Source organism: Ischnura elegans, chromosome 9 (assembly GCF_921293095.1).
Source record: "Ischnura elegans chromosome 9, ioIscEleg1.1, whole genome shotgun sequence".
NCBI classification, from domain to species: Eukaryota; Metazoa; Arthropoda; class Insecta; order Odonata; family Coenagrionidae; genus Ischnura; species Ischnura elegans.
Window position 1 is genome coordinate 112,011,622 of NC_060254.1, and position 18,826 is coordinate 112,030,447.

Below are 18,826 nucleotides of genomic sequence, written 5' to 3' on the forward strand. Positions count from 1 at the left end.
AAGTGTAGGAATTTAGCATAACTTTAATACTTGGCCTAGGACAACGCCGTGCATTTCTTGATACATTTAATGCCGTGCATAACTGATCTAGTGCATCTACTCCCGCTTTTGTCATGTCATAAAAAGGCTTTCTGGCTTTCTTTCATCTCCACTACATTCATCATTCTTTGTTATAGTTCATGGTTGACATCATAAACACAAATTTATTCTTTCTTGGTGAGTATAACGCAAAAAAACAGTTCTTGCAGAAATCAAATAAACTGGATTTTTTATTTTTTGTTTCAACGAAAAAAAGTAGGCAATTCCCGCTTATTTTTGCGAACTGTTCCAATCACGGCAAGTCGGGATTTCAAGAGTTCATATACTAAACAAAAACTGGCAAATAAATTGTCAATCAAAATATTTCTTCCAGTACTGCTGAGGATACTGATGGGGAGCATAACCTCTTCACGATATCAGAAGGGCTGTTGTTGACCGAAAACGATCCATTAGGTTGTTTACCAGCATACACTTCAAAGTTCTAAGTATAAAATATTCTAGCATCTACCTAGCAAAGCAAAATTTTTTTATCCCGTTTGTTGGGCATACTTGGGATTTATTGCTGGAATGCGAAAAGACCTTGAAAATCCACAATGTTCTTATAAATGGTTGTGTATTCACCAATAATGTAAGAACTTATACGATTGACTCAAATTTTTCAAATATCTCATGAATTGCAGCTATCCTATCATTTTTTGTCTTCTTTGCTGTTACTCTTGGTATTTTCTATAATTTTCGTAATCAAAAAATTACTGCCAGCATGCTGAAACGGAATACTCACGGTTTTGTGGGAATAGTCAGAATGACCGTCTCCTCCGAATTTTATGGCCGCCGAGTGGTGAAGGGAATACACTTTTCGAGAAGAGGTGTAAATATAACGAGCGGTAACTTATAATATTGTGTGAAATCAATACAAGTAGCTTACTTTGTGACAACTATAGCGCGCTTGTAATTACAGTAGGAAGAGCAAAAATGGCTTCTCAGGCATACTCCCATGTAAATAGTTTTGACTTTCAGAATATCAAGCCGATTTGGCAGAAAAAGAACCTTTACTAGGAGTATAGTGATAGAGGTTATCCATAACAGACTACATTGTGTCTATACAGGCAATCAGAGAAAAAGAATAGGCTAAGAGTGAGAATCAAAAATGTAACGCGAGCACTCGCGTAGAGCCTGAGGGGCTCAAACCGCGTACATATCAAGCAAAAGTATCATATTCCAACCTTATGATAGGTTAATCGGGATATTCTGCACATATAAAACGTAGCCAAAAGAGTAAGGAAAAAGTAGAGAAATTCAGAGCGCATTATTGAGAATTGGTCAAGAACTGTTAAGAAAATATCAACAATGTGAGCCTAGCAGGCTCAGCGCGAGTTCCGGAGGGTTAAAAATTGCCGATTAAAAATTCAATGCCTCTACACAGGCACTGGGTGACAAAATCTTGTATCGATGAACCACATATAACTTTAATGGGCAATGAAGACACGACCTGTATTGGTAAAGAACAATGATGCGTATTCTTTTACCTCTTAAAGAATCTGCAATCAACAATATAATGTAATGATAGAGAGCATCAACATAATAAAAAGAAGCTAGCAACATAGCAACCATAAATGAAGTGACGTGGGATTATGAAAACCAACATTGTCCTCTTGGTGTCCATTGAAGAATGTTCTAATTAAAATTTCCCACCTCCCCATCCATTATTCACTTCTAACTATTATAACAATAGCCTTCATCTAGGCAGCATTGCTCTTGTCAACTAATGGATGCAATTCTTATAGTGTCAGTGACTTAGAGAAATCAATTTTTAAAAACATGCTGCCACCAAGGACAATTGAAAATGCAAGACTTGTCAAAAGTCAGCCTTAGTGGTTCTCCCAGCAATGTTCAGTCAGAAATGATGTGTTGGAAACTGGAACCTGAAAGGTCAGCTATGTATTTCAAAGCCAGTAAACAGAAGCTAGCTGTCCATTAGGGTGGTCTTTATTTTTAAAGTTTTCGAATTTCTTTTGGGACACCCCCCAGTTTTGTTCCATTTGGTGAGAAAATAAATCTTGTAAATTATTTTTGCTATCAAATGCCAGGAAAACGTGCCTTTTTCGGACATAACTTAAGATAATGTCACTCTCGGATTATACTATCACTTTTCTGTTTTTTACAATGACTCATTAGACATTTATATTGTATCACCTCAAATATCTTTCATTTCTGCCCTTTGGTTCTCGGGATATTGCACCGAGAGTGAGTGCACGCCACTCCAGGCAAAACTTTGGGTACCATGCGGGTTGCATACCGTATTTCCCGGCCGATAAGACGCAGTTTTTTTTCTCCAAAATGTGCAGTAAAATTAGCCTGCGTCTTATGCGCCGATGGTCTACGGATATCATGGGTATAACTTCGTCCTATAATAAGCAACCGTTTTGACAGGTTAGATAAATACCATCAAGTATTTTTTAGTTTTTAATGTGTCAATGTGTAACTCCCTTAAAAAAAAATCCTGTATAAATCAGAAATGCATACAATGTAGCATGTTTAGTTTAATCTTGCAATGGGTGCTGCTGCAAAACTTACATAGATTGAGCTAAAGGAATGTCATCTATATGCTAATACATTGTATCTCTCACGATAAACTCTGAGTCTACCGGCACTCAACCTTAGGTAACAAAGTATGAGCATGGTGTTCAATGCGTAATACGTATATTTCTATTTAGTCTGCACATGTGCTACTAAGCACAGAAACTTGGTAATTTCTGTATAAAAAGTCAAAATTGGAATAACCTAATGGGATCTAAAGAGAGAAGATTGTCGTACAGTATTGCATTTAAACTTGAAGTCGTGAAATACCGTATAAGCTTGTGTAAGAGGCGCACCCCTATTTTGAGGATCGAAGCTATAAAGAAAAAAAATTTTGCGACATTCTTTTATCCTATCGTGCGGTGTTGCAGACGTATGCCTGGAATTTCGACAGTTATCGAAATGTCCTCTTTCAGTACTATTTGAAAGAGGAAATTTTGATAACTGCGGCGACATAAGAGGGAGTAGAAAGAGTTCCGATCCTCTCTTTGCATATGCCATCGCTCTACGTTGCTTGTCCTACTCACGAGCAATGGGGAACTTGCATGAATTTTTTTTATTTCATAGACGGACAGAAAATTATTTTCTGAATACAACAAAGAAAACCGCATGTAAATCTGAGTTTTCCTTCGCGAGATATTTAATGATAAATATTATGAATTTTAAAGCGCGGGAAAAACTCCCTCACCCCCCAAGCCACTGCCGACGAAGCCTCGATGACGTCAAAGGTGCCTAAACATCACGCGAAGCTATTGTTGTGATTGTTTGTAATAGTTGCCAGCAGTTGTGAGAGCTTCGTTTGTTAGACGTGTTGATTATTTTATATTTAAAGATAAATATCCGACGATAGAGGCTTGGAAGCCCTCGTATTTTGCATTATTTATAATATTAATATCTGAGTAAGGGCATAAAATATAAAACTGGAGCAGTTAAACCAAAAATTTGATAATACCTAAATAACATCGTTGTAGGACTCTGAGCCACGGCCATTGGAAAGGGGATACGTTAATTGTAAGTTGATGTTATCGACGGCATATCATTCATTTAAGTATGTAATTAGAACGATTTTGATGTTTACTAATGTCCGCTTAGCTTTTATATACAATAACTTCATCCGTTTATTCGCGATTCCAGCCAAGGGAGACACCACCTGGCGGAGAACGCTCGAAACAGAGGAACGATGGTCATGACGCGGTAGTGCTATGAGGAATAGTGTATATGAGACCTTTACACTGTTTTATTGACTAGTTACGGGGGGATACCTACTTTTTGGTTTCAAAGCAATTATTACCGTTACTTGAGGTTAAATATTCTGTAATTCTACGACCCTGTAATAACTGCAGCAGAAGTGGAATTGTTTCAAAGCGAGGCGACGGCTGTTGTTCCCGCACGTAGGTAGGAGCAGAAAGCTCTTGCTTAGGACGACTTTAATGGAGATACGTTGGTTTTACATGTTATAACTATTAATATAGTGTTATTTCAATTGAAAATCGTTCATGTGTCAAGTTATGCAGAAAAAAGTAGAAAAATAGCTTATATCCAATGCATCAAAGTATTCGATATCCGTGATCGCGGTTTTCGAGATTTTCATTATAACATACTCAATATTTACATTGCCATTACTATGAGCAGGATGGTATTTACCCGTGTTAGTCTGATAAATGTGTTTTTTTTCTTCTGTGCGCGATGTGCTATTGAACAATTTACCTAAAGTTGCTGAGTATAGTAACTCAACATTGACGTTAAGTATCAATAGCAAGGAGGATGAACCTACTGTACCATTGAAAGAACGATTTTTAACAGCGTCTCACGATATAAATTAGTAATATATGAATTATGGTAAACGTTATTAGCTTATTTTGATTGATTCCAGGTGTCAATTCAGTAGACAATTCGAAGTCATACATAGTCACAGAACATACTGCTTTCAGACAAGAAATGGATGACTTTCACCTATTCAAGGCAATTCCAAGTTTCATTTCGACTTTGAAATGTAATAGTGGGCAAATAAGCTTCGTCCCCAAATTCCTTTCCCCGTAGACAGTTACAATAACTCATTCATCGGATTATTATTTAACTGTGATACCCAACTTAAATTCAAAACCCAGCCAATTTCATGTGATGCTCCGTCGAATAAGCATAACCTGGTGTTAATAAGATTGCTATAAATACTATTGTTTCTACAGAATATTACAAAGATAATATTTCTATTCCTTTCTGAGGTAACCGAACGATTAAAACTAATATTATTAAGACAAGTACTACTTATCATACTATTACATGATTCATGTAAAAATATCAGGCCATTTAGTTTCCTTCTAACCATCAGCGGTTGGATATCCAAAATATGCATTGTTTCTCTGTATGGGATATGTTTAGTATTGAATCCACCATAGCAGTTTAAAATTTGCTTTGTACCCTTTCAGTTGTAATCATTTAGACTTTGTAATAAGGATGCCATATAACTCTATAAAATTCGAGAATAGGACATACCAGTTCTGAATGCAATACTTTGAGCAAATGAATGTGTTTTTGTAACTCAAAGCAGACAATTTTTAAAACCTAACATACATACGAGCCTTTTGCAAATTACCTATTAATTACACCAACTTGTATATTTTCATCTGAGGAATTATTAATGAAATTATTAAATGTAGCTAAATTAGTAGTAGTAGACATTATTTATCTGAAACCTTGCTGTTCAGTAACTAGTATGTACATATTTCAACATGAGGATAAAGAACGAATAACTATCGTCTCCATGATTTTACCAAGAACAGGTAGTCAACAAAGATGTGAATCAACGGTAAAGATCCTTAAGTCTTCCTTAAATTATTAAATTATACCAAACAAAATCATTTCCCAATGGTAAATCACACCAAATAACTATTTCGTTCATTTATTATCCGGAAATATGATAATATAGGTGAACACAGCAATCCACATCAGTGAAGCAGACGGCTGTGGCGCCCAAATACAACACGAAATCTGCCTGGAATTGATTATGGTCCCATGTGTTGAAGCGGCAGATTGTGTATGAAATACAATTAAGTTCTTTTGTAGTGTATTCGAAAGAAATGGCTAGGAAGAAACGCAATACGAGTCGGATGGATGCAAGTCGAGAATCAAACCTGACTGGTAATGATTAGGTGCATTATAAACACCTTTAGTTACATCGTCAAGCAGTTTTCTTCAGTTCTAGATCTTCTTACGGACGAAAGAAGCCGATAAATACACCATATGAAAGTTTAAAAAGAATATTTCTATCTTATAAGCTCTTGATATAATGGTTTATGTTCTCTCCGTACGCCAATGCTTTACGATTGTTTTGATTTTACCATCATTCTGGCGGCCATATTGGAAATTGACGTCACTGACAGCAGCGCCGCCATCGGTCATTTGAGTCTCGAATTCGTAGGTACCGGAGAATTCGTCGTTTAGGACTGTCTGTGCTTGTATTATGGGGTGAATTCCAGTCAATGCAACTTTTGCTCGCTGATTGGAGACATCTAGGAACATTTTTGTGCCAAAATAGTGTTATTTTCAACGTGACATCTCCCGTTAAGCTACTGCTAATAATCACATTGCCAGTGGTTGTAATGCACAAAGTTTGACAAGGTTGAAAAATATCGGCCATGAGTTATCAGTGTTCCATCGTGATTGAATTGTAAAAAGTGCTACTACGCTATCGATAAATGTCCAACAGTAGTGTAAAAATTGTCAGTGGCGTGCTAATCTCCGTTGTTCACCGTAGATATGACATTTCACGATCACGCTATTGAAATAAAAACTGTGTGTGAAGTTTGTTATTCCATTATTTCAACGAATAGTAGTGAGAAATGCGAGAAATGTCACCTGTGTCACTTGTGTGGGATAATTTAAGGGTTTAAATCAGTGAATAAATAGTTGTATTCATCATAACGAGTTCTGTTATTGTAAGTTGTACGTGATGAATATAAGAATGTGATAGTGACATCCAGTTTTTGATAAGAGTATTTGCCTATTTCCCTCTATATTATTATGGTATATGCTAGTATATTGTTTATGGATTTACCTATATTATTGAAATAGGTTGTAGCTTGTGTGTGTGTTGGCAGCGGAACCGATTCGCGATCTCACATGTGGATTGTGTGCAGACTGTTTTGCTGTGAATTCGTACCGTAGGACGGATAGGACTACCTTCTCCGTTAATCCGGCGTTGCCAAATTCAACAGCACAGCTTACTCTAATGTCAACAGCACAGCTTACGATCGTTATCCTCCAGTATTACAAGTTTCTTTTACAACTCGATTTGCCGCCGACGTATAGCAATAATTTGTCTTAACAAATTCCATGAGGGTCGTGTCATCAATTTTTGGTGTCCTAAAAAAAGGCTGGTGTCCTAACACCCCATGCCACACGCCTTTTAGGCGGCTTGCGGGGTATTATGTAGACGTAGATGAATTTCAGGTGTACTATTCGAAGAGTGGTAACGTTATCATCCATTTTTCTGATAACCAAAACACACGAAGTGAAACGCTTGTACTTCATCATCCCGATGCCGCATTATTAATATCCCAAGTAATAATCTAGGCACAATAGCAATAGGAAAACTTTCCCAAGAATAACAGAACAAAATAAAGTGACGATGAGTGGCTAAATACTCCCTCAAAACAAATTTTACACCAAGCGCTCAGCGTATTTCCCTACTCCCTACGGTTGTTTAGGCACCTATGACGTCACGCCTGGCCTCGGCAACGCTCGGGTGTCTTCGCGCAGTGGTCGGCTCAGAGAAATTTTTCTCGATTTTAAATGCAATTTTTTTATTTCTTTTGATGTTGAATGGAGAAACTGAAGGTATTTTTGCGAGCTAATGTATCCATTTGACTTATTCAAAATAGTTTTTAGAGCAATCTACGACCCATGCAAGTTCCTCATTTTGTTTAAAAGCTCTCGCAGGAGTATTGCAATAGAATAGCAGCCGTGGAAAATTTTAAGGCAAAACACGACAGGCAAATGGCATGAGCTTTCCCAAGAGATTGAACAACAATCGGGGCAATCTCAGCGCCGTAGGATAATAACCACGTCGTAAATTTAAGGCCCCTTGCACACGCACCGATTTTGGATGGCCGGTAAAATATCGGCCGTCCACATTCCAGTAGTGAACAATGGGAGAGCATTGGAGCTTGCACACGTACAGACCACACGCCGGCACTGGCAAAATGCCGGTTAGCTGCCGGCTATTGTCACTGTGGATCGCCGACGCCGGCTCAAAAACTTAGCAACGTATCGTTTGACCGGTAAAAATCCGGCGTGTGTGCAAGCATCGCTTCGCCGGTAAAATATCGGCCAATATTTTACCGGCCGTCCAAAATCGGTGTGTGTGCAAGGGGCCTAACAGAACTACACTCGGCTCTCCATCAGCTAATGCCTCTGCCGTTTTTTTCCTTTCCGAGACTTCACAGGAAAATTTCAAGTTACAGGGGAACAATGGAAACGTGTTTCATCCCTACCCCATTCCACCAACTGACCTTTTTCGGTCTACCATGTTCAATTCCCCGAGTTTCTGGAGGTCAAATGCTACGTGAGTCACCTTCTGAGCTCGAAGATATCTCGATATCTTTCAGCAATTGTATGACACGCGGTTCTAAAAAGAATTAGACCTAACGCGACGTATATCTTACAGCATTTAATTTTTTTGAGCTCTAATTGATTGACACAAAGATTTATAGCTAAAATAAGGCTACTAATATTCAACATAGTCCAAACAGCACAATTTCGGAAGAAACAAGCGTAGCATAAGCGCATTCAAACAAGACGAGACGGACTGGAAACTCAGGCAACGCAAACTGCGTATATCACATTGCTGCGCCTTCGCCCCTTCGCTTTAAAGGCAACGACGTCACATGCAAGATCGGAAGTGTTCTTCCCTTGCTCCTTCGCTCGTAGCTTTAAATACGGAGGGGAGGGAGCCGTCTTCCCCTCGACCTCTCCCTCAGCGCTCTTCACTTATAAGCATTTCCCATTTCTTCTACCCACCATCAAGTCCAACAATGAGCACACTCGTTCGAATTTTTTCTACCGCAGGTTTTGACACCAATATTACTATATGCAGTATAAATGCCGCGGGATGCCCACTCGTGGCAATAAATTTAGCGCGCGCTCCGGAGCGAATCACCCCGCGCGATCTTTTCAATGTTCACCTCTGGGGTACCGACGTGACGGCGCGATGCTTGCAAGAAATTCAAACAGGAGCATTTTAAAAATACGTCACTAAGGGAGAAACTCCCCTGCCTGCCGCTTGATTTTGACCCAGGGTTTCAGATGACTGACTCACGCTGAAAACCAAGGCCACTCAGTTCTCCTTGAACTTGCAACCGGTGAAGGGGAGGGGGGGAAGATAAGAAGTTTGTGTAAGAGGCGCACCCCCATTTTCGGCTGCAATATCTGGGAAAAAAAGGTGCGCCTCTTACACGCGCGTATGCTTTGGAACAGGGCAACCGGGCAGCTGCAAGGCATTATGGCCCACCTCCAACGGAGAAGATGATACGAGAATGGCGGAAGCGGAAGATGGATTTAATGAATCCAAATAAGAGTAAGAAAACTTTACGTTCATGTTCTCCGAAATGGTCAAAGCTTGAGTAGCAGGTTAAGACCTGGATAATTAATCACAGGAAGAACGGGATCACTGTTTCAACAAAAATGATTTTAATGGAAGCGAGAAAGTTGGCGATAGATATGTCTATTGCCGATTTTTCTGGGACAGTGTCGTGGTGTGAAAGATTTATGAAGAGAAATGGTCTGTGCATGCATACTAAAACCACAATAGCACAAAAACTGCCACCGGAATACGAAAGAAAAATTATCGAATTCCACAATTATGTAGGTACTTAACCTGAGAAAAATGAAGTGTTTTGAAATAGGACAAATACGAAATATAGATGAGGTTCCCTTGACGTTTGATGTGCCATCAAATAGAACTGTGGACATTAAAGGTGCAAAGACAGTTACGATAAAGACTTCAGGTAAGGAAAAAACACGCTATACTGTTGTCCTTGCGTGTTGTGCTGATGGTTCAAAACTCCCTCCTTTGTTGATCTTTAAACTAAAAACGCTGCCTAAGTGTACAATTCCACATGGAATTTATATTCATGTTCATCCTAAGGGATGGATGGATGGAGAGGGTATGAAACTGTGGTTGCAGAGGGTGTGGTCCCGGCATCCAGGTGGACTTCTGAAGAAATCGTCTTTGTTAGTGCGCGATCAGTTTAAGGCCCATATAACGGAGTCAGCAAAAATCCTTGCTACAGAACTGAAGATGCATCTTGCTGTGATTCCTGGTGGATTGACTTCTCAACTGCAGCCTTTGGATGTTTCAATCAATAAACCATTCAAGGAATTTATGCGTGAAGAATGGATAAAGTGGATTGAGGCACCAACTCACGATTTCACACCGAGCGGAAGAATCAAACGGCCGTCGATTTCTTTATGTCGTTTGTGAGTGGGTGAAAAAGTCCTGGCAGAAAGTAAAAAGTGAGACTATCATAAAGTCTTTCAAAAAGTGTGCAATGCGCTGGATGGAAGTGAAGATGACATTTTGTATGAGGAAAGTGACGACTCCTGAGAAAATATCTATGCGTATGATTTTAGCAGCAGTGATGAGGAATTTCTGGGGTTCTATGATGAATAAACTCTGATATATTTGCTAATTAATTTTTTAATATTTAAGTTCCGTTTTTATGTAAAATGTTATCAAAAATTCTTTTCTGTATTATCCAAGTATTATAGTTTTTTTCGTCAATTCTAACCTGAAAAATCCAGGTGCATCTTATAGGCTGGGAAATACGGTATTGATTGTTCTTACCCATCGTAAAACTATAAAATTCATTAGATAAACTTTAAACTTCGTCAATATAACCTTGAATACTATATTAATCACTATTTATTGCCAAAAAGGGGCTTAGCAGTATTGATCTATTCCCCATAGGTATATCTAAAGCTAATATATAAGTGCTTCTACCTAAAGTCAGCCTGAATGTTCGCAAAATATTTGACTTTGGGGCTCGGGTGGTGGTAATTAATAATATCCGATTTTGAGAAATGTGAGATGTATGTTGGCAACCATCCTGCAAAGGGCATGTTTGATATCTTTCATTTCTGCCCTTTCGTTCCCAGGATATCTGTTGATGTTTTGTAAAACCTTGAAAACTAGAATTTTTAGTGAGGCGATAGTATTTAGCTTCCGTAATTACTGAAATATAAAGAATGAAAGAAAGTAGGGGAGACTGGGGCACAGTGGGACAATTGATTTATTTAAACAATTTACATGGTCAAAGGGCAAATGCGTTAAAATTAAGGAGGTCATATCACGAGGAATAATGCACAAAAATCTTATTTCTTAATCTTATGTAGCTTCGCGTAAATGTTATAAAATATGTTTTTTGCTATAATTTTCGTAACTTTCATGTTATGAATATTTATGCAATTCTCTTAATTGTAGCAAGTTTCATTAGGAAAGACTTGGTGAATACATTATTTAGAGACTTTGTAATATTTTTCTAAACATATTTTACGAAAGTAACATGTTTAAAATTTTTGCTGACAAATACAAGACTTAAGGAGATGTGGGGCACAGTGGGACAGCTGAAATTGGGGCACAGTGGGACAGCTGAAATTGGGGCACAGTGGGACAACTCGTATTGGGGCACAGTTGGATGCCGAATTACAGCCCAGGAGCTTCGAACTATCAATATCCGTTACCTAAACGCGCTCAAATTTCATATCATGCTTACTATATAATGTTTTGGCTCCATATTGATGCTTTAGGATTTGAAGCAGTACATTTCAATTCAACAGTGTGAGGACAAAACTAAAGAATGGCAACAGCAATGAACATAAGAAAAGTAAAGCCGAAGTAAATAATTAGTGTAAACGCGATCGTATGCGACAATTTGTCTACATTTCCTGAATCCCACATCTGTTATATAGATGTGCTCTTTGTACGGAATAGTTCAGTCTTGGCCAGAAGCGAGCTTGAGGTAGTGAGAAGAGAGAGTCTCATAAATATTAGTTGCTGCCACATTTCTCCTTTCTACAGCCTGCTCTGGGAACATTCAGTGATTTGCGGAAAAGGAAGAATAACAGGCAATTAAACTTTATTTTTAAAGAGAATTTTGAGGCAAGAAAGTATATAACGTATTATCTATTTAATTCAAATTATTTATAAGTTGAATTTTTGAGATTCAGAGCGTATAAAATAAATTACCACCATAGTAAACTGTGACTTAAAACTGCAGCACGACTGCACTGCAGACTGTCTCCTCTGTGCACGAAAAATTAGCATATGAGTTTGCTCAGAGAAATAGAAAAAAATACCTACCATCCTGCGATCAGAAAGACGTCGCTGATGTTGGTTTATTTGAGGTTTTTTGAAGCGGAATCCTTCGACTACCCATCAGAAACCAGAAGCAACCTCACTGGCAAGAGACGTGGGCTTCTATAGGACGATTGTGAGTGCCTTTTTTCCCAATCTATCAGCTCTTTATGTCAAACACGTATTTTCTGCTGGAGGTGTAATCATGATGAAAGTGGTTCCACTACCGTTCAACTCCAAGGAAAAGTGATAGCCCTCAAAGGTGAAAAACAAGTAGGTGAAGTTACCTCCTCTGAAAGAGGCTCCTTGATGTCATTGTGCTATATTATAAATGTTCAGGTTAATACAATTCCTCCATTTTTTTGCATTGTCTAGTGTGAAATTCCTCCAAAAAATACTGTTTAAATGTCCCATAGGATCAGTAGGTGCCGCAAATACTTCTGGATGGATGGCTATCAATTTATTTTTACTGGTTTTGAAATATTTCATTGATAACGCAAAATATTTTTAAAGAAAATCCTCCATTGCTAGTTTTACATAAACATGAATCGTATATTTCTGCTGATGCTATTGAGTTAGTAAAAATGAATGGTTGGTACTTTTTACTTCATCACCTCACTGCAGTCAATTAGATAACTGTGTGTTCGGCCCTTTGAAAAAATATTGAAATGACCGCAAATGGTCTATAAACCACCAAGGAGAGAGAACAACAATTTGCAACTTGGCTGAAGACAGCACATAAAAAAGCATTTACATCTAATAATAATTAATTAATTAATAATTTTATTTGTTCAGAAGATCATATATTACTGTGAGCCACAGAATATAGATATAGGACACGTCATGGAAGTTAAGTGAATCATAAAAATGTAACATACTGAACAGTAGATGTAACACTAAACAATTGAACACAATATAACAATAAGTGACATTCACATACATTTATACATATTTTTAGGGATCAATATAGAACTCTTGGATGCTGTAGTAAGATTTGTTTACAAGATATCTTTTTAGGTCAGCTTTAAATCTGTTCATTGAGGAGATGCTCCTAAGTTTGGGGGGGAGTGAATTATATATTTTTGAGCCTATAGCTATGGGGCTTGTGTGGGAAAGTTTTCGTCTGTGGAGGGTTATGTGGATGGATGTTGTGATCTAGTTTGGTGATTATGTATATCCTGATTTAGCTTTAGTCTATGAAGGTTGAGTTTAACTAGTACACATAATTTAAATATATAGAGACAAGGAAGTGTGAGAATTCCCAGCTTAACAAACAGTGGTCTACATGATTCTCTTCTAGGTATACCCAAAATGGTTCTGAGTGCCCTCTTCTGCAGGAGAAACGTTTTGTTTAGGAGAGTAATTGTTGACCCCCAGAATTCAATGGCATAATTAACTATACTTAAGAAGTTACAGTGATACAGGGTCATTAGTCCTTTATGGGATAGTGAGTTGGTAAGTAATCTCAGACTATATAGGACTGTAGATAATTTTGTACAAAGTTCATTGACGTATATAGACCAAGAACCAGAGTTTTCAATTATTAGACCTAGGAATTTTGTGTTAGTAGTAGGATAGAGTTGGGCATTGTTTAACATCAACTGATTAAAAGTAGCATCATTATTGAATAGCAAGAGTTGAGTTTTTGAGGTATTCAAATTTAGTTTGTTTGCAGCACTCCATGTCCACACTGAGTTCAATACCTCCTGACATTGGCAATGTAGATCAGTCATATTACTCGCTGATATGAAGAAGTTTGCATCATCTGCATACATGATGGGTCTAATGTTGCTGTTTCCGTGTATAAATGAAGGTAGGTCATTGATATATATGAGAAACAAAAGGGGGCCAAGAACACTGCCTTGAGGTACACCTACGTTTATCACCTTAGGGTTGGATTTTCCCACTGAGTCGTGTAATACTAGTTCAACTAGCTGAGTTCTGTTTCTCAAGTATGAATCTAACCATGCCAATGCATTACCTCTCACTCCATAGTTACAACATTTTTTTAAGAGGGTTTGATGGTCAACCATATCAAATGCCCTAGAGAAGTCTATGAAGAGAGCAGAAACTTTGTCTCCATTATCAAATGACTCTGAGATGAAAGTCCAGGCATCCAGAAGAGCATTGCCTGTCGACCTACCTTTGCGAAAACCCCACTGAGAGTCAGAGAGAATTGCATTCTTTTCTAAAAAAGAGATCAGCCGGTTATAAAAAATACGCTCAAATACTTTTGATAGCTGAGTCAATAGAGAGATAGGTCGGTAGTTGCCTACATCATTTTTGTCACCCTTGTTTTTATACACGGGTACTATTCGGCTAGGTTTCAGTTGGTCTGGGAAGATACCAGTGGACATCGAGGTGTTAATTAAGTGAGTTAAAGGTTTAACCAATGAGTGTTTGCATTCAGCAAGTATTCTGCCTGGAATCCCATCAATACCTGGAGTTGAGGATTTAGATAAGGTACCTAAACACAATAGGACTTCCTTTTCTTCACAGGGGTGAAGGTAGAGGGATGATACTATGGATGCGTTCTTTACAGTGGAATTAGTACTATGACTGCAGGAGTTGATTATTGGGAGATTACAGAAGGCATCATTCACCAGATTGCATATTGTTTTAGAATCAGTGACCAAGGATCCATCGTTATTATAGAATTTAGGGGTAGATGGATTAGCCTTCTTACCAAGCTCTTCCTTAATTATTTTCCAGGTTTCTTTCATTTTATTGTGAGCATTGGCAATTCGTCCATCGTTGTATGTTCTTTTTGCATGCTTTAGTAGTTTTCGGTATTCACTTTTCAGTTTGAGAAATTCGGTATAATCTTTTTGACTGCAGCCCTTTTTACATCTAGATGATTTTACCTTCAGGATTCGTGAGAGGGTAATTATTGTATCAGTGAGCCAAGGTTTACTTTGATTATTGGCGTGGGTTTTTACAGTGACTGTGGGAATGCAATAATCAATATGATAGAGTAGTTTGTCATGAAATTGGGTGTATATGTCATTGAAGTTGTTAAGTGAGTATACACCTTCCCAAGTTTCGATGGCTAAGGAGTGTTCAAGACATGAAAGATATTCAGGTGAGAATAATTTGAAGGTGGATTTCCTAACATCCTTGGATTGTATTTCCAGGTTAAAGTCAGTCATTACCATACAGTGGTCGGATAGACCAAGATCTACAACTAAAGTTGAGACATTTTCAGAATCAATACTTGTCACCATATATACATATTATTTGTACGTTTAGTTCAACCGGGATATGCCCTGTTAACCCAAGTATTTTTAATGACAAAGACCTTGCCCAAGACACTGTCAAAGATCAGTTTGTTGTAACCTTTAGAATTTCCCTTAGAAACCGAGTAAAATCTCGAAAGCCCAGGACAACCCGGGTTGAAACTTTGTTTTAGAGGGCATAGTTGTTACCCCTTGAGGAATTAAGTCCAAAATCTACCAGGCTAATATGTAAACATACTAGACTAAAGAAAAGATAGGAGATCTCTACGGACACACCAGTTAAAAAGAGACTGGAAAATTAATATCATCTGAGGAAAGGGAGAAAAAACAGCCTGGTCATAAGAAAATGTTGAAAAATCAGCAATAAAAATGTCAAGAAAATTTAAGATTTTCACATTAATGGACTAAAAAAAAAGGATTGGAAATGGAAGATATAGCTACAATTTTAGAATAAAGTGACTAAATTTACCACCAAGGACAGTTGACAGAACTTCAGCCATTAGCGTAATTAAATTTTGATGAAAAACATTGCATGCAGTGATTTAAAGTTTATAATTACATGACTTAATATTTTTTATCAGCACATATATCTTGAATACAAATTTCTTGATTAAAATGTTCGCTTGCATGTATATTTCACCTATTAATGTTAGTTAATTCATTTGTACCCTCAATTAATTTAAACTTTGTATTTTATTGAGTAATGCAAGCCTGTCCCACTCTGCCCCGTGCACTGTTCTTTTGTGCACTGTTCACCGACACTTTTCAACAAAGAAGAAACTTGAGTATTTCAACTATTTTAAGTTAGTTGCATTACTTGCGAATTATTTTATACGTTTTAGAATATACTCTTCAAGCAATGGCCCCAAAATTTTCCATTCTCCAATAATTCTGTGGGAAATAAAAATGAAATGCTAAAACTGTCCCACTGTGCCCCAGTCTCCCCTATGCATAATTCATTTTGTGATATTAGCAGATATTTTTTTACTTTTGTTTTTAACAACTATTAAAATACATGTAAAACATTTTAAACACACCAATTTCCACAATTACAATATTACGTTAACATATCTCCTATCACACTCATGGAAAGATTATTCTCGCTTACAGGTGACCATTAAAACTTGATGCAGTATCAGTTCCTCCTGCAAACAAAGGTTCTCAAAATTCTTTTAATAAAGTTGCTCTGTGGCAGTCTGGAAATTTTTGTATGTAGTCAGTCACAACCTTCAGCAAAAATTGTTTCTGGCTTTCTTTTTTTGTTAGAATTTCATTAAACTTTTCCGTCAATTTAACTCCTCGTTCAGCGGTACCATTGACTACTTGCAGATTTTTACTGCCTTTAATCCTTGCTTGTATGGGTCATCACATTTCCAATCAACTGCATCCTTTGATAGAAATGTCACAGGTATATTAAATCTTCTGAAAAGATTGTTCGAGTGTCTAGAAATAAAATCCTCGAGTCCCTTGATTTACAATCTTTAATCCTTGCTTATAAGCATCGTCACTTATCCAATCAACTGGATCCTCTGATAGAAATGTCACAAGAATATCAAATCTTTAAAAAATATTTTTCGAGTGTCTAGAAATAAAATCCTTGAATCTCTTGCCAATGAAGTGGACAATATCATTCGGGGAAACAGAAATTCTTTTCGGCTACTCGTCTGCATTATCCGTGATATCTGACTCTTAGGCTTCTACCATTCGCTTTTTCATCTCCACTGGTACATTTTCATCGAAAAATGCAAGGGCTACAGCTTCTGGGGGAAAATACCATAAATGGTTCCTAAATTTGCTCGATGCCATACCGCTAACTCCACAATCGGACTTTCTGTGTTCATAAAGATTTAAAAAAAATAATAAATCTTGCCTAGGAGCCTCTTCTGCATTTGGCGCAGTAATCCAGGCCTCCTTGTAAAGATGCACAACAAACAGACACACATGGCGAGTTATTTTCTCGTCAAATGCCAATAAAGAGAACTCCTTGTGGAAAAGAAATATTTTCATTAATATATTCCTGGAATTTGGCCATTCAGTGCCACTTGAGAGCAAATTCCTCTTGTGTTCCGTGTACCAATTTTACCATTGCAATTCCGGGAATTCATTATCCTATACAAGAATCGTCAACGCCCTTGCTCATGAAGTACCATTAACTATTGTGCCCTCACCAATCCTTCCTTTCTCCCGCACTTCTACCCTCATTAGCCCCTCGGTCCTACTTCACCTACTTCTCCCTCTGCCGGTCGAAGATCCATTAAAAACTGGGAAATCCACCTAACCTAAGGCTGCTTCTGCCCCACCAAGACCTCCAGACCTTGTACAATTGTGAAGAAATACATGGAAGAAGAAGCACCTTCATATACCATTCAGAAGGCTAGCTCTCAGAAATTTTTACTGAATTTAGATAGAAGCACTTAGATATTAGCTTTAGATATGGGGAGTAAATCAATACTGCTAAGCCCCTTTTTGGCAATAAACAGTGATTAATATAGTATTCATGGTTATATTGACGAAGTTTAAAGTTTATCTAAATAATTTTATGGTTTTACAATGGGTGAGAAAGATCAACTCATGTTGAGAGCATGCAACCCGCGTGGCACCCAAAGTGTTGCCTGGGATGGCGTGCGCTCACTCTCGGTCCGATATCCTGAGAACCAATGGGCAGAAATGAATGAATATTTGAGGTGATACAATATAAATGTCTAACGAGTCATTGTAAAAAACAGAAAAGTGATAGAATTATCCAAGAGTGACATTATCTTAAGTTATGTCCGAAAAAAACCCAAAAACACAAAATTTCTAAATTTTAAGTGCGATGTGGCACGTTTTCCCGCCATCTGATTGCAAAAATAATTTTCACGATTTATTTTCTCACCAAATGGAACAAAACTGGGGGGTGTCCCAAAAGAAATTCGAAAACTTTAAAAATAAGGACCACTCTCCTGTCCATCAATGACTCTTGTTCTTAGGTCTTCAGCAGTTTTGTGGTTTCAAATTTGTCGGGTGCTTTTCTCTCACAGGGCTGATAAAGTTATGAATTTCTAAATTGGATTCTGTATGCCTGCGACTATTGTTGGATAATTTTTTTCAGGTGAATAGATGTAATACACATATTTTTAAGGCGAATGTTTGTATGTCTAATTATGCATAGCAATGTGTGGGAATAATTGGATGAGGATATAATAATAATAATAATAATTTTATTTCTGTTTGGTTACAATGTAACATAGAAATCGTCATATAGTGGACAAACAACACATTAGATAAAAACATAAAAGACAGATGACAGTGGTACATATTTTAGCTTCCAATGTTACCAGGCTACAAATATTACACAGTAATCGTCAATATAAATATAACTGCACATAAAATAAGAACATATAAGATATACATGATAGATCGCAGTGATTTAATATATACATGTTATGGCTTGCAAGGTGTCGAGTTTTTTTTGTTAACATATTTTTTACACAAGTCGTAGTACTCATCTAGTGAATAAATTGAATTTTGATATATAAGCGTTTTTAATTTGTGCTTGAATGAGTTGCTATTTTGGATTGCTTTAATATCTGGTGGTAGTAAGTTAAAAAGTTTGGCCCCTTTATGATATGGTCCTTCACTA

At 37.4% G+C, this 18,826-nt stretch overlaps 1 protein-coding gene across 1 annotated transcript in view; it reads left to right on the plus strand.

Annotated features, from left to right (window-relative positions):
• The window catches only part of LOC124165829 (HEAT repeat-containing protein 1), a 144,832-nt gene that overhangs the window by 24,507 nt on the left and 101,499 nt on the right, over positions 1–18,826 (plus strand). The gene's annotated exons all lie outside the window — the stretch shown is intronic.